Below are 16203 nucleotides of genomic sequence, written 5' to 3' on the forward strand. Positions count from 1 at the left end.
AATCTTTTATAGTACGACCGTTAAATATGTTTATCAAGATCACACAAACTTATGGCTGTATATTCGAGTCCGATACTATGTTCGTAAATTCCTAATTTAAAAAGCAAAAGTTTAATTTTTAATTGGGCATTACATTTTGGTAGTTTTTTTTTTTTATATTAAAAACATTTAACATGTCATTTACTAATTAAGTGACCAAAATGGGGCCGTGCCATGTGTAGTTTAGCTTTAATTAGAGTCAGCGTCGGGCTAAGCTTAGATAGTTTCGGTTTTGCAATTTACTTTTACGTCTTTCGTGAAATTGAAAATCTCCAACCGAAATCAGGAGCGCTAAAACGTAGCGATAACCGGCAAAGGGAAATTGCGGCAAAAACCGAATGTTCGCTGCAAATCTTTAGAGGTTTTAATTACGATAAGTGTTCCGTACCTGTGACTTCACATCAATTTGTTAATGCGAGCCGCAGACGATGTTGGTGCGACATCATCTCATGTTGATTATATTGACGCCGAAAATTAAATAAAACTTTGGTCTATGGGTTAGTGTTTCACACAATATATTGGTGAGGGATTGTAAGTATTTACCTCTGTCCTTAATGTTGTGTTAGGTAAGGTTAAAATGAAATTTAAAAAAATACATTAAGATATTAATATCTAATTTCGTATCAACAATAATGATACCAGCAAAAAGCCGAGCTTTGTGAAGGCTCGGGTCGTTTTTCTGCGAGCTACGTTATAATAATATTTAAGGCAGTTTTTTTAATTATTTTATTAGTAAACAAACCTTGACTGACCGATGATAACACGTATACACAAATCAATAGGCGTGATAGTTTTTCCGTAAAGTGTACCACAAAAGTGCTCAGGTTGTGAAAGACACTAGGGCTCGCTTCGCTCGCCTTGATTATAGTCTTGAGTTCGTTGCTTTTCATAAACCATGTTAAGGAAGTTTACAAAACTTTCTAAGAACTGACGTCGCAAAGCCAACTTATATTTTAAATATAAGTTACCGTCGTCATGCATGACATATTATATTAGTTATTTAATTTTAAATGTGCATACAGAACCCGCTCGTACTTAAGTAGGACCTATTAAAATGAGGTAACTTTAAGTAAGATAAAAGCGAGGCAAAGGAGCCGCGTACTTCGCGATCGCTAATTGCGTTCTCCGATGGCACTCTATGCAGGCTTACGATAAAAGAGCTGGTGTGTCGGCCGCTGAAAATATTCAAAGAGGTGAATATTTTAAAAGGGCGGTCAATGCGCCCTCGCGCACCTCAAAGACGCCGCGCGCTCGATTTTAGTACCACAGCTAGAGTACAGCGCCCCTCAAATGAACCGGACTTCGTAAAACGGTCGGGTTTTTCAAATTGGATTAGGCCTCGAGCCAGTCGTGACACCGCAAAGAATATGAGCGATGACTTCGATATAAGTCTTCATATTACGGAGGATCGTCCGGCGTAGGGAGAGCTCCGCGTACTCGTCGGATGATCGCAGCGAGGGGTCTCGGCGCGTGGCGTTCCATTGTGGAGTACAATCATTATGGAATTAAAGCAATATCTATGTTCCGGTATTATAATTGAGTGTATGTGAATGTACTGCGATCCCGTTAGCGCAGTGATGCAAGTGTAACGGGCCGCCGGGACGGATTTCCTGGATGCGATTCCCATGTTGCCGCGTATCATACAATTCATACATGATACAATTCATACGATGCTTTTTTGTTTTATCGTGCGATCTGATTTATTGCTGTCATACATTTAACATCAAACGCTGCAAAAAGTGCAACGCCGGTGATCCTCTAATCCCGATGTTTCATGTCATATTTATAGAGCCGTAAGTTCGCGAAACTATTTACAATAATAGAACTGACGCACCTTTCGGGGAATTGTTGTAGTCACGAAACGGTATAATAGCACCAATAAATTGGTATCGAAGTTAGAATAAACAGTGGGCGATTATCGCATCAATTTCAGGTATCGCTCCCTATCGCCCTTTCTCAGCCGCATCACTCCTTAATTTGTCCATTGAGCGGCCCGTATAACAGATTACAGCATCCTGCCCGCCGTCCGCCTTGTCCACTAATACCAATTACTACTCCAAACGAGCCGAGGCTCTTTTTATCGTATTACTGCAAATACATTTATTTTTCGCTCTCTTTTAATTAAAATACAGCTTCTATTTTCTATATTTATTTAGAAGTCTGTAGAAATATTTTTAAAATGAGCTCTAAATCCTAGTTTTCTGTGTTAGCCTAGTTTAGGCTTTGTAGATTTAATAAAGTACGTACGTAAAGTACGCCTAACGTGATTGTTCATCATCGCAGTCAAGACACTATTATATTATTAGCAAGTTATTAGTCAGACCTTATATTAAAAATGTGCACGCAGGTACTTCGTAGCATTCTCGTCTATCTATATATATAAAACTCAAAGGTGACTGACTGACATGGTGATCTATCAACGCACAGCCCAAACCACTGGACGGATCGGGCTGAAATTTGGCATGCAGGTAGATGATATGACGTAGGCATCCGCTAAGAAAGGATTTTGATCAATTCTACCTCCAAGTGGTTAAAATTGGTGATGAAAGTTTGTATATAATAATACTTCTTAACGCGAGCGAAGCCGCGGTCAAAAGATCGTCTTAAATAAAAGATTTAGCTGACAGCAAATACGTATATTTATGAATAATATTATTAATTAAAATATTTAAATGTTAGACTTTCTGCTCATTTTATTTATTACTAACTTACTAAGTTAGTGCTAATTACGTTTGTAAAATGTACCTAGAATTTTCTCAAAGTCTGTCTTATGTTAATTAACGAATTTTACCTTTTAATTTTTGGAGACGGTTTCTTGAAAGACATGTCATTAAAATAATTTAATCGTGTTGGTTTAATTAATCCAAAAACATTTACTTTTGAGAATTACGAGCACTCTGTCAGACAAGTTCAGTAGCATCGACCTACGTTTTAAAACTTAGATTAACTTAGATATACTATAGAAAGTTAATATTATGTAGATGATTTATATTTGTATCTACCATGTTTTTTTATAACATATTCTAGGTATGGATTATAGAATAGATCATAATATTATTATTGTCAGTGTGTTTCTTGGTATTTACCGTACCTTGTAATATCTTGTAATATCTAGGTCCTAGATCATCACACATCACATAAATTAAATGGTAAGGTATAAATAAGGACAGAAAAGCCTTTTATCTTTAAGACGGTAAAAACAATGAGAAAATCCATGGCAACTCAAACAAATCATTAAAATGATGCCCTCGTCTGGACTACCAGGGGCGCATAGCGAAACAAGAGCAAACAACGCCACTTAGTGTAGTTAATCAAGGCGTCGCTAATCCCGGGACTATTTGTCCGGGCGCCGCGACATTAGTCCCGAGTCCCGCGTCCGCCCGGGATCCGGGATTGACCGGGATTTGTCTAATATCGCGAGATTAAGTTTCTGATGAGAATAATATTTGCTTCCCCGACTAATTTAAATTATTACTAACGCAGTCATTTGTTACGGCCGCCTCTTGGATTATCGAACTAAATTCCAAATTTAAATACAAAATTGTCTTCGAATGATGTGGTTTGTTCAGTAAATACATCTTATATCTTAACGTAAACATGTAGCGCGCTGTAAAATAACTTTACAATATACATAAACTGGGACAAGCATATTTTTCTCTACAAAGGCGCGTGAGAATGCGAATCATCTAGATTACGTAGCGTACATACTCTTAGTATACACTTATACAGCTCTGCATTGTTAGGATGCTATAAAGGTGACAGATCTGTGACTGGCTGAGATAATAGACGCTATCACAATACACAATGAGATATTTTTATTCAAACCTTTGAATTGTATGAAGCGGCATAAAAGAGAACTAAAAGTATTCTTTTAATAGATTTTATTATTAAGTCGGTTGGAGCTTATGTCAAAAGACTAGATAAAAATATTTATATCTAGATTAAATGAATCTGTCTGAATATACATATATGTCTGTCTACCTTTCTTTCTATAACCTATTCACGATTTAAACCGCTGAACCGATTTGGATGAAAATTGGTAAGCGCAACGAACTTGAGGACAGCGTCTAGTATTATGTTTTATCGCTGGTATTACTGTTGGAATTCTAGGTAGATACTTAGAATAAATCGAAAATATATTATACAATTTATGTTTGAGATTGCAAAAGTAACTCCACAAAATGGAGCCATTTGTTTTGCATTTGCTCCAGTTATCGGCCATAGAAAATATTACTGTTTAAAATGAATCTCATTTCTATTCAATATTTGTCCGCGAGATTTAAAATAAGGTTATGTGAACTTTTTAATAATATAACGTTTAAATATAATAAAATAAAAGCATATTATTTTTATATCTCTGTACATATTATAATTTTATGTCACTTATTAGTATAGTATTATGTACTAGCAAATATCGTATTTTGTAACTCGCATGTCTTTCTGCATCGTTGCAATGCAAAACTATCTTAAATACTTAGTACTTTCCATAATGGGATGAGATAACTGGCTGACAATATGTCATGCCTGGTAAGATAGAGCCACGTAGGGCCGAAACGTGATTCGGCCGATTTTACGACGAGATGAATGATAACGTCTGCTTTTGATATTCTAGAGAAAGTTTTATTCCATATTTTTGGCATATCTTATAGACGTGAATAGAAAGTTGGTCGAGTAAGCACTTATAAAGGTAGTAGTAGTGGGTAGGTGTTCAGTTTCGTCCTAAGGGCCTGTTTAATGTTCATACCAAACCGAAACGACGCGACTTGCTGATGCACAAAAACTACCTATGTAGTATTATATTTTATGTTCATCACGATCGCGACAAATTTTCTATCACTTAAGCGTATCGTTTAGGTGTCAATCGACTAGAATCTATGTTATGTTTATGAATTTTAATTGATTTATATTGTAACTAGCTGTCCCGGTGAACTTCGTGTCACTTTAAAACCTTCTCTGGACTTCTACAAATATTTTAAGACTAAAATTAGCCCAATCCGTTCAGTCGTTTTCGAGTTTAAGCGTTACTAACACAATTAAAAATCCATTTTTATATACATAGATTGTAATTTAAAATTGTACCTAATAGTGAATTTTTTGTTGCAGATATTATAGCGGGAATGATTACGCTGTTTCTGAAAATATATCCTTCCTGGTAAGTTTTCCAATCATTTTAATTTTAACTAGAAAAGAATACGAATTAAAAACGTTTCTTACTATATCTCTATAAAATTATATTTTTGCTGCGAATAAACTTTTATATAAAATAGAATAGAATAATCTTCAATAAAGTCCCAGTAATTCGGGATAGAGGGAAAGGATTCATTCTTCGATCTGGGAGACAGCTTTATCTCTACTCCGCTTTAGTAGAGCTCTCCAATCTTTGAACAAATCGAAGCGTATGTTAGGCGAATTGCGGAAGGTGGCTGGAGTAGACGCTAAACATTCTGGACAAGTCCTTACATTTGGGGAATTGCGAGGAAAACAATCTAATGTTTGACTTCCAAAATGTTATGTTGTAATTTTTGTTGAATGCTTTCCGAAAAAACTAAGCAGTTATTTTTTTTTTATTATGTTGGTCTGTGATATTTCTGAGGTGTAATTTTTCTGGATACTGAACTGGAAATCTCACAGTCTAAAAAATCTATCGGATTTGATATAAGGCAATACAGGTGCCATATCACTTAGCGATGCGTTATAATTTTTTTTTTATCTTCTCTATCGAATATATCGAATGCAATTTCTAACCCTAATCTTTTACCATAACATACAACCAGACATTGCTAGCTTTTAACATTTACAGTATTTTAAATACAAATCGTTTGCAGCCTTATCAAAACTGCGATTTCGTATAACCATTTCCCACAACCGAGCTCAAAAGGTGAAAGATCCAGTGCGGCAATCTTCGATGCACACAAAACGATAGTCGCAACGCGACGTTTCTCGTTATCGCGCAAACGACTCGGCAAATCGAACGCGTCCATTACCGGTATTAGAGTATTGGGCGGCCGATCGCTATCGGTTACACTTTCGGCTTTAAATATTGCCAAACTAGAATTTAACTGGAGTCCGGTTGCCAGACTAATTCGGCGATTACTAATACTATTGAGCTGATGGTATAACATCCCTGCACGATGTTGTGTCTTTTTCAAACCGACTTTATGCATTGTTTTATTATTAATTTCGAATTTAAATAAGCTGTTATAAAATTAATTTTTATATTTTTTCAATTCTCGCAAAATATACCTGCGCTCTACACAACTCACGGTCGTAATTTATAGCTGATACGTCGAATGTTACGTCTTTGACAAATACCCCAATAACAAAAACGATACCTAATGTTCAACAAAGGGAAAAGTTCCGTTGTTCTGTATATAAGAATACTTCGGGTGAATCTATTTCCTGATAAAATTTGTCGTGCATCAAAAACGTTTCCGGCCGACGTCCCGCGACGAGGGGGGGATTATTGTTTGTGATATTTCGACCAGAAATTATCGAGTTAAATTCGTCCGAAGCCAATTCGCAGGGATGTGCTGCCGTTTTTATCTTATTTTCTAAAGGAAAACATTTATAACTTAGTCTTTTTCCTTATTACGGTGTACTTCGCGCTGAAGGGCCTATTAATAAGTATCGAGTTGCCAGTAGCGAAATTCGTTTAACTTTTCTCCCAAATATTATATTCTGTGAAGTTTTTTTAAGGTTTCTTGGATATAAGTTCATTGTGGAATTCTAAATGCTTTGACCTTAATAATTAATACTTGATTTATGATTTATTGAGGAAGATATGAGACTAACGAACGTTTGATAGCTTTTAATAGATCATTTTAGCAAAGATTACATAATCATTGATATTAAGTTGTTGATCCAAGTTAACAACTTTATTTTTTGTCGTAGGTAAACATAAACCGTAGCCGTTTATTGTCAAATTAAAATATTTGTAATAATTATAGTTTAATAGATATGTAACTTTAAAATATATTAAATAAAATACTGCAACAAGTATCATAGTCTGATGATTCAAATATTTTAATTCTAAACGTATATAAGTTAATATTTAGCTTTCTTTTATGAACGGACCATTTTCATTTACAACAGTCTGAAATATTCGTAATATTAAAACATCACAAATACGTAAAGATATTCATTAAATTCCTCGTTCCTTTTTCAGTTTCGCTGTTTTTTCCGAATCGACGTTTAATTTCAGAACGTCCGTAAACCGCCTTGTCTTTTTAATTGGCATCGTTATTTTACCATTCGTTAAATGATTACCGTGAAATAATTTGATTCTCAATTTGTATTTCTTTTATTCGGAGATAATGTATCTATCTTATTTTTATACCCAAGCACATTTCCGTTTTTTTAAAGTTTCGAGTTCCACGAATTTATTTTTGCAACTACATTGACTTGACATATTCAAACCATTCTTTGAAATGGCATTTCTGAATTTCTTTCAATGTTCAAACTGCGCATTTAGCAATCTAATGAGGTAACGTTATAATAACATTACGTAGATGTATGATAACATACGCACTTACTTACATCTTTTGTTTTCCTGCTTCGAGCCATCTACGAACCATTCAGTTTTCTCCAGCATTAGTGTTATTCATAGTTAATCTGTGAATCAGTAACTGTAACTGGTGAGAGTCTGCGGGGTGCAGCGCATGCGTCTCGCGTGCTTTGTATCGGCTCACATCAAGCTACCGCACGCGAGCTAAAATATTACGGGGCCTCTAGTAATTAATACCGGTGGATAGTTCACAAGTTAACAGTTTTCATGATAATGGAACTATGATTTTCTTTACTCAAACTTTTCATTCAACTATTATGGTAGTAGTTGTTAATGGTTATTTATTTTGTTATACTATTTATGTTTAAGTACTTTACATTTACTGAGACTCATACTTTATTTTCATATCGATCCCAACGGTGATACATCTGCCTTTTCAGATATCAGATGATCATTCTGCATTGTCCTAAACTAACTCGGAATCATTATTTTTCCAACAATTGTATCGAATCCACGACCTATTAGTCAAGAGCTACGTTTTAAACTACTATACCACGCAGGCACATAATAAGCCCAATAAAGAGTTTAAATGTACTCAACTTGAACATTCGTATCATATCTCTCGCGTTTACTTAACATAAAACGTCGTAATTATTGTATGTGGAAGTTGGAACTGTTTCGCAAGTCTTAATCGTATGATACATTCGGATACTTTCCCGGGGAATGTTTGAGGAGTCGTCGGCGCTAGTCTCGTCACGTTTCGCAAACTTCTTTCGTGGTCGTGGAGTGCGGAGTTCGTTATGTGTAGATACTCTCTAATATTGCTATTTGAATGGGATGCGAGGAGTTTTCTTATAAGAGATATAAAGCCATATAAAATTTGCTTTAGAATTGTCGACTTGGCACTTGGCATTTAATTGTAATTTAAAAATATGACCTGTTGATGGGTTGAAATAAAGATTTATTTATTTAAACATGAAATGGGACAGAAAGCACATTAAGGGCCTGTTTCACCACTTCCTGATAAGTGCCGAATAGGCTATCCACCACTTAACTTGACAGATGAAGTATGGAGAATCTGTCAAAAAGCTGTATATAGCCTATTCGGCACTTTATCAGAAAGTGGTGAAACAGGCCGTTAAACTAAATAAAATAACAGACACTGACACACCGCAGCGTCTGATAGTCTTAACTCTCCCGCCTTTCAACATATTCACGTTATTTCTCATTAATAAGTCCGTATAGCTTTGATATTATGATATACAATTAATATTCCCGTATAGCGACATTGTTAATGAATCAAAGATACATCTGACATTAAAACCGCTATGATTAATAGGTCGTGTTGACATCGTGTCTTCCCCGGCACGTAACGAAGTATGCCACTCCCGAATACCGCTACGTGGAGCTATGCTGTTGATTTATCGCACTTTATGAGCACCGAAGGCCTTTAATTAATTGTTTAATCTAAAATATGTTTATTAATGAAAATTTAGAGCCGCTATCGGCAGACGAGCCGCCGCCGAAATATTTAACACCCAGTTTTAAATACTAACGGGCCGAATTAATGTGCTCGAAGTATTCACCGCAATTTTGTAATCGGAACATTAATATGTTAAGTTTGAATACGTCGAAATAGATTACTGCAAAGCTTTTATTGACGTTATGTTATAGAACTCATTAATTCTCTTCATTAACATTCTGATCTTGTAAATATAACGGTATGAAAATTTTAAATATACCTTTCCAAAAAACGCGCAAAGAAAGTAATGAAAAGGTTCACGCTGAATAGGTTGAAAAAATTAAGGATGAAAAAAAAAAAACAGTTCTAAATTCAAACGTAACGTCAAGCTAGGCGATGTATCTACCCTCGCATCATGATTGATGATGCGGCACGGCAGCCCTGATGTGGGTGCGATCCTACGTAATTGCGTTGCGTAAAACGTATTGACACGATGACTGCCAGACTGATGAACGGGTTCGCCAGAAAGACACATTCACTGTTTACGTTTCACTAACGAGTCGCCTGTTTTGTCGGATATAGCGGGAGCGTGGTATTTTTGTTTTGAGGCAATTAAAATTTCAATCCTCATTGCGCGCCTTTGGAACAGATGAACCGGGATGTATCAGGATTCAGGATGTATGTAGTCACTCTGCGCTGCAAAGTACACACACTCGTTTAAAAATGTACATAGTAGAGACATGAACTTACAACAGGATGAAACACAAAACATGTCAATTTTCAGCTGGTAGAAATAGACAGACCTCGTTAAATTGGAAGGTCAGATGTCACGGGGACATGTGGCTGATTGCCAAAAATTTAACCCTGCATTTTTCAGTTCACATGTTAAATTAGTTTTTAAATTCGCAAAGATGTAGGTCAGCCTGCCAACCTTCATTCGAGCTAAATAACATTGGTGCGTTCAGTACTTCTGCATTTTTAACAGATAGGTACTGTTAGAGAACTGATAGAGTTTGTTTAGCGCGTAGAGAAGCAGTACTATGTTTTATTGAAAGTAAAGACAATAATATAAAACTTAAAAGAGAAAAAAAACCTTCACTAATGATAGTGAAGGTTTTTTTTCTCTTTGAATTCAAAAAACGATAAGTATCATTTTCCGATTTTAATATGCAATAAACAACTACATTGCTATAGTCTTCCAAGCAAAAAAAACTTTGAAGAACTTTATCGTATTTTTAAAGACATTATATAATAATATAGGCTGCAGCTTTAATCTGAAGAAGAACTAGCTATCCACTACAACACACAAAGTAACATAATACACGTCCTTGTAAACATGCGCGCTCTGAACATAATTAACAAACTTTTACATTAAACCATGTCGCGTACCTTCTATAAATAACTATGTATTTCCATCATAAAAAATTCCTGAATGCTACACCTCGTTAAAAAGTTTGTTATAGGGCATAAATCCTATTATGTTTGCCCCCATGTCGATGTGAATAAAAAGTGATTGCGAATTGCAAAATAATATTACATCAATTGATACTTCTAACCAGCGGGGCTAAAATGGTCACATTTAGCAATTCCTCTCAATCAATTCAGCAAATGAATTGTCAAAACTGTCAAAATGACAAATGTCAAATCAGTACAAAAATACAGAAATGAATTGCAAGCAGAGTTGCATTTTGCGATTTTAGAAAAATGAATCATATTATAATTCATATCATGATTCTTCAAAGCGACCATTTTAGCCCCGCTTAGTGCAGATATTACAATATTATGGCAGGTACCGAACAAGTAACTTGATGTAATAATCGGGAAATAGGCATCCTTTCATTAACTTGATACTTGTAAGCTTTCCGTGAAGATTTGTTATTGCATAGTTAGTGCATCGAGATAGGATCGCTCAGAATGCCTTCCTAATAGGGCTTTTTTATCATGTTGTAATTAAGTTTTTGCTCATTCGAAATTCATAAGTCGAATTAATCAATATTGTATCGACATATCCCTGAATGTCGATCAATTTTTGGCGCTGGCAACGTGGCGTGTATAGGACACCCGATATTTGAGCATCCTATTCAGGACCGAAACAAAAAGGCGTCGCTGACTTTTACCCGGGTTAATTAGAATGTCAACGACACTTATTAATCAGGACATGGGCGGAGGTGAGAGCGGCCCTTTGTACGGGGGCTCCCGACCGGCCGAGCGCTTTGCGTTAGCGACGCGTCATTTGAGTCTTTTCAACGTTTTAACAAATGACGCCTACTTATCGAGAAATGATATTTTGCTTTGTTTCATGTAACGTCGTTATAATGTTCTAGTGGGCCCATTGAAGTGGTGAAATTTAATGCGGGCATTTTCGTGGCGGCATTGTGCGTTTATGTTAGCCCTAATACCGAACGTCATCGTCGTTGTTTCCTCTTCTTTTTAGCGTTACTCTTTGCTCTTGTGTAATGTAATCTCGCCGGAGGTAATCGCTACGTTTTCTCGGAATTGCCGCAATCATTATAAATATTCGCGCTAAATTCAAATTTATTTTCTGTTTTATCATGCATCAGTTTAATCCGAGCTCGGGCTAAGGAGCTTAATAAAGGTCTTAGTCACATTTATTCGTAACTTCGCCGTTTGCAATGCAAATTTACATATTAAAACAAAAGCATCACAGAAAGCTAAGGTTTAAACTCTTAAACAATACCCCGGCTGAATGGAGACGCGCCTAACCTATTTTCCGGAAAAATATTTTTAAGCTGGCAACACCATTAGTGCTGCAAGACGCATTTTTTGCAGCTAATTTAAATTTTTACGCCATCCACTTTTATACCGCTCTACTTCAGTTTTTGTTTGTCATTTCGGTCTGCTACCACTTCGCGTCGTAACACAAAAATCCATATTAATATTATAAATGCGAAAATGTGTCTGTCTGTCTGTCTGTCTGTTACCTCTTCACGCTCAAACCACTAGACCGATTTTGCTGAGATTTGGTATGGAGATAGTTTGAGTCCCGGGAAACGACATAGGATACTTTTTATCCCGAAAAAATGTACGGTTGCCTCGCTATAAACGAATTTTGGCGCAACGGAGTTGCGGGCGTCCTCTAGTATAATATATTTTTTTATTTTACTTCGGACTTATGTAAATACTCGTTTGAAAATTCCAGCATTCAATGGAGCTTAGAATAGCTTTTTCAAAGTTGAACTAGCGACCGAATGTTTTCATGTTTCGCTGTGGTCCATGAGGTTAGTCATACGTGTAACTGTTCTGCAAACAATCGGAGCACTAAAAATTATTCATACATAAGAGCCCGAGGCTATTTGTTGCGTGTAAAAAATGTTATTACCCGGGCAAATGACATGCATAAAACACAAAAGGGTCGCCTTTAGCACGGCCGGCAGTAAACCAACGCGAACGAGACAATGTCACATAATTTACTATGAATTGTGTACATTACACACGCGACCGGTCCGCATCGATTCATGATTTGTATACTTTTAATCGGAAACGAAAATTAATTTCATTATAAATCGCTGGGCCGAGTGAGTAATTGCGCGTAATAAATCGCAAAGAATTTCAACCAGACGAGAGGGGTTGGCCTGGAATGGGCTTTTATTAAAAGCACTGAGTCGGTATCGATGCCCGCCGTAGAACAGAGTTATAGGTCATAAAATTGTTTGGACATTTTACAATACTTCCCCTTGGTTCGGCAACGAAGCAAAGGTTGTATATTAAAAGTCGAATGTGGCTTCATTCTGAATGAGCACACTTAAATATTTGGAGGCTAACGAACGTGAACATAGCCTGTAATTAAGTTGGTATCAACTCTCAAATGCCTACTGGTTCAAATGCAACAAAATAATTGTATGGTACAACCATACAATTATTTTTATAGTCAGGCGGTTACTACTCCGTGCTGGAAGCTCTGTATAATTAAAGCTGTACCTGTTTCCTGTGTAGGATAAGTTGGTAGAGTTCATTGTCAGACTTAGGGCAATAGCACACAGTGATCCATAGTTCTGTTTCTTGCCGCCGCTTGAGTTCATCTATTTCACAAGAAGTTACCTTAATCTTAAAAAACTTATACGTGGGAGAGCCATGCTTCGGCATGAATGGGCCGGCTCGACCGGAGAAATACCACGTTCTCAAAGAAAACCGGCGTGAAACAGCGCTTGCGCTGTGTTTCGCCGAGTGAGTGAGTTTACCGGAGGCCCAATCCCCTACCCTACTCCCTTCCCTACCCTCCCCTATTCCCTTCCCTTCCCTTTCCATTCCTACCCTCCCCTATTACCCTATTCCCTCTTAAAAGGCCGGCAACGCACCTGCATCTCTTCAGATGCTGCGAGTGTCCATGGGCGACGGAAGTTGCTTTCCATCAGGTGACCCGTTTGCTCGTTTGCCCCCTTATTTCATAAAAAAAAATGTATTAAACTGGTAATGTGAATCACCTAATATAGCCTACACGAGTATGTATATTATAACATTATTTTTAACAAAATCCTCGTTCATAGGAGCAGAATGACTTATTCCTTCTGGCTCCATGATCTTTCTAGATCTAGGAAGGTCACTGATGTGCCTACTTCCTCTAATCTGTATGCGGGAGCTACGTGCTAGTGCCTAATATAATAGCTTATTTAAAACACCTGGGCCTTCGTAAACCTATAATTATTCAGTTGCGAATATTCCGCACGTACAAAGTCTTCCTTATTAGAAATACCAATGATGTCATTAGCCGTGGGCGGGAACGGTCGGCTTCCATGATTTATTTTTTGTTTGACATTGTCTGGTTCCCATATACGGACAATAGTTAAACGACCTTCACATTCAACTTCCAGTCTCAACATAACGGGAGTTGCTATGTTAACTAGCTAAATAATTTGAATGATAAAAAAGGTATTCAAATTTTTGGTACATTTAAATAAAAGTGAGTTAAAGGACAATCACTGAGGAAGCATTAGACATTTTTAGCTGTTTCATCAGATATTTCAAAATGTAAGTTTTTAATAATCTTAACAAACTTCACTTTTTTGGTAAAAAGTGGGACCCCGTGCGAGTTTCTTACGCCGGTTCTTCTCGCCGGGATAGTTGCCGAACCGGTGGTAGGCACCAGTAGTATCAACGTTCTGAAAGCATTTGTTACAAATCTATTCGGGAATAAAACAATTTTCATTTTTATTTATTTTTATATGTTTAACCAGGCCAATGCAGCTAAAAATAGGATCAAAAGAAAATACCCATTAATCCACATTTTCACCGTAGAATTTTGTCCGGGCCTCCGGTCGAAATAACACGATTAGGCGAATGAAAGGGCCTAACGCAACAATAGTAATGTGATTAGCGCGTGTCTGCTCAACAAATAACTTATATTTCTCCTTCAATGGCTCCTCTATTGGTGTAATCAGAGTTGTAGGACGGGGAAACCGAACTTTTCTATGAATTGGAGGAATTTGGAGGAAATGTTTCGTCTATGTTTTTACAATGCACGTTCACAAAAGCGCTTAAAATATTAGCGCTTAATACTAGCACTTACCCCTACTGAGGATAAAAATATATAGGTATCTTTAAAAAGGTATGCTTAAAGTAAGTACAATGTACTTAATTGTAATTAAAGACGTTATGTCAAAGTAGCCTTAGTAGAATTAAAGTAATACTAGCTATTTGACCGAGCTTTGCTCGGTATTCGATAAAACACGAATAAAATGACATTTTCTAAAAATGATTCCTAGCTAGATCGATTTATCGCCCCCGAAACCTCCAACATGCTAAATTTCATGAAAATCGTTGGAGCCGATTCCGAGATTCCAATTATATATATACAAGAATTGCTTGTTTAAAGATATAACGAAACATCACATTTAATGTTATGTTTCGTGAAACGTTATTTATAATAATTCAAGATAACTCTAGTTTTCAGCGGACTTAAATTGTTTAACTCTAAGACAAGAAACGTACAATTCCGTTATCTGCTCTAATTCTGTTGTCGAGTAGAAATTGAAACAGATATTCCTTTTGCATTAAAAGCATTAGGTATCAAGCAAAGAATTAGATGAAAAATTTTAATAGACTGTAAATTTTGCAAAAGTATTAGGTAAAGGCCCGAACTCGAAACTTTTTGTAATTGCTTTTATAGAAAACTTGACAAAATACATAAGTTAAGTGTGTAACAAAATAAATTAATTGAATGTTATAACTTTATAAGGACATACCGGTACACGTTTCCCATACGAACTTCTTACACGCGCCCGCCCTAATGAAATTATTTATTCATGGACTCATAAAAACTTACAGCAGTAAATGTTTGAGAAAATATTGAATTAAATCATAAAATAATGAAGATACTTGTAAATTATTTTTATTCTCAAAGCCAAAATATATCGAAAGTTCGCTTCGTCTTCAGCGAGGCCTGCGGTTAAGAAACAATAAGTTCAAACGATACCGATATATTTTAAAGGAGCTTAAGCTGAACAAACTTTAGATTAAAATATTCCAAACTGAGTTTTAATAAAATAAACATAATATTTAAATTGAATTCTTAGATTATCTAATGCCGAGGCGGCCGAAATTCAAATCTTTTCCAATTACTGCTGAGCTACTCCGATCGTGATTCGCAAAATTAACAACATTAAGCCGATATAATCTATGATTCATTGATCTGATTCAGAGCTAATAACGCCGGGATGATAATCCGGAGCGCAAAGAATAATATTGATCTTAAGTTAATGCTGATGGAGCTCAGTGTGGGCTGCTATTTGCATTCTAGATGTGATCTAGTAAGAATGTTGCCAACTTCATATTATTGAACTACCATCTATATTATAACTAGGATGTATTAGTAATTTAGGTATGATGAAGTTAGTATGTTGAACTAGATGATGCCCGCAACTCCGTTGCGCCAACATTCGTTTATCGGGAACCGTACATTTCCCTGGGATAAAAAGTATCCTATGTCCTTTCCCGAAACTCAAAGTATCTTCATACAATGGATTTTATTGAATGCATTGAAGAAAATTACAAAATAATCGAATGTTGCAACATTTTTAGGGAAGCCATATAAAAATAGTGTTGCTATAAATGTTTACTTTTATATTCTCCTATCTCCTGTTTAAACATTTGCATTTTGTATTGCGCTGTACGCGCAATGTAATTGCAAATTGCGATGTTAGTTCGCGGCAAAATGTCATTTTATCTGTAAATTTTATTGCTT

The 16203-nt window shown here is 36.1% G+C and overlaps 1 protein-coding gene across 2 annotated transcripts in view; it reads left to right on the forward strand.

The window, feature by feature from the left end:
- The window catches only part of LOC121726471 (leucine-rich repeat neuronal protein 1-like), a 198682-nt gene that overhangs the window by 55613 nt on the left and 126866 nt on the right, over positions 1–16203 (forward strand). For both annotated transcript variants that reach the window (XM_042113968.1, XM_042113891.1), the window contains one exon: positions 5143–5191. The gene's annotated coding sequence lies outside the window, so the exon portion shown is untranslated. The remainder of the gene's footprint in view (positions 1–5142; positions 5192–16203) is intronic.

This window comes from Aricia agestis, chromosome 1, assembly GCF_905147365.1.
Source record: "Aricia agestis chromosome 1, ilAriAges1.1, whole genome shotgun sequence".
NCBI classification, from domain to species: domain Eukaryota; kingdom Metazoa; phylum Arthropoda; class Insecta; order Lepidoptera; family Lycaenidae; genus Aricia; species Aricia agestis.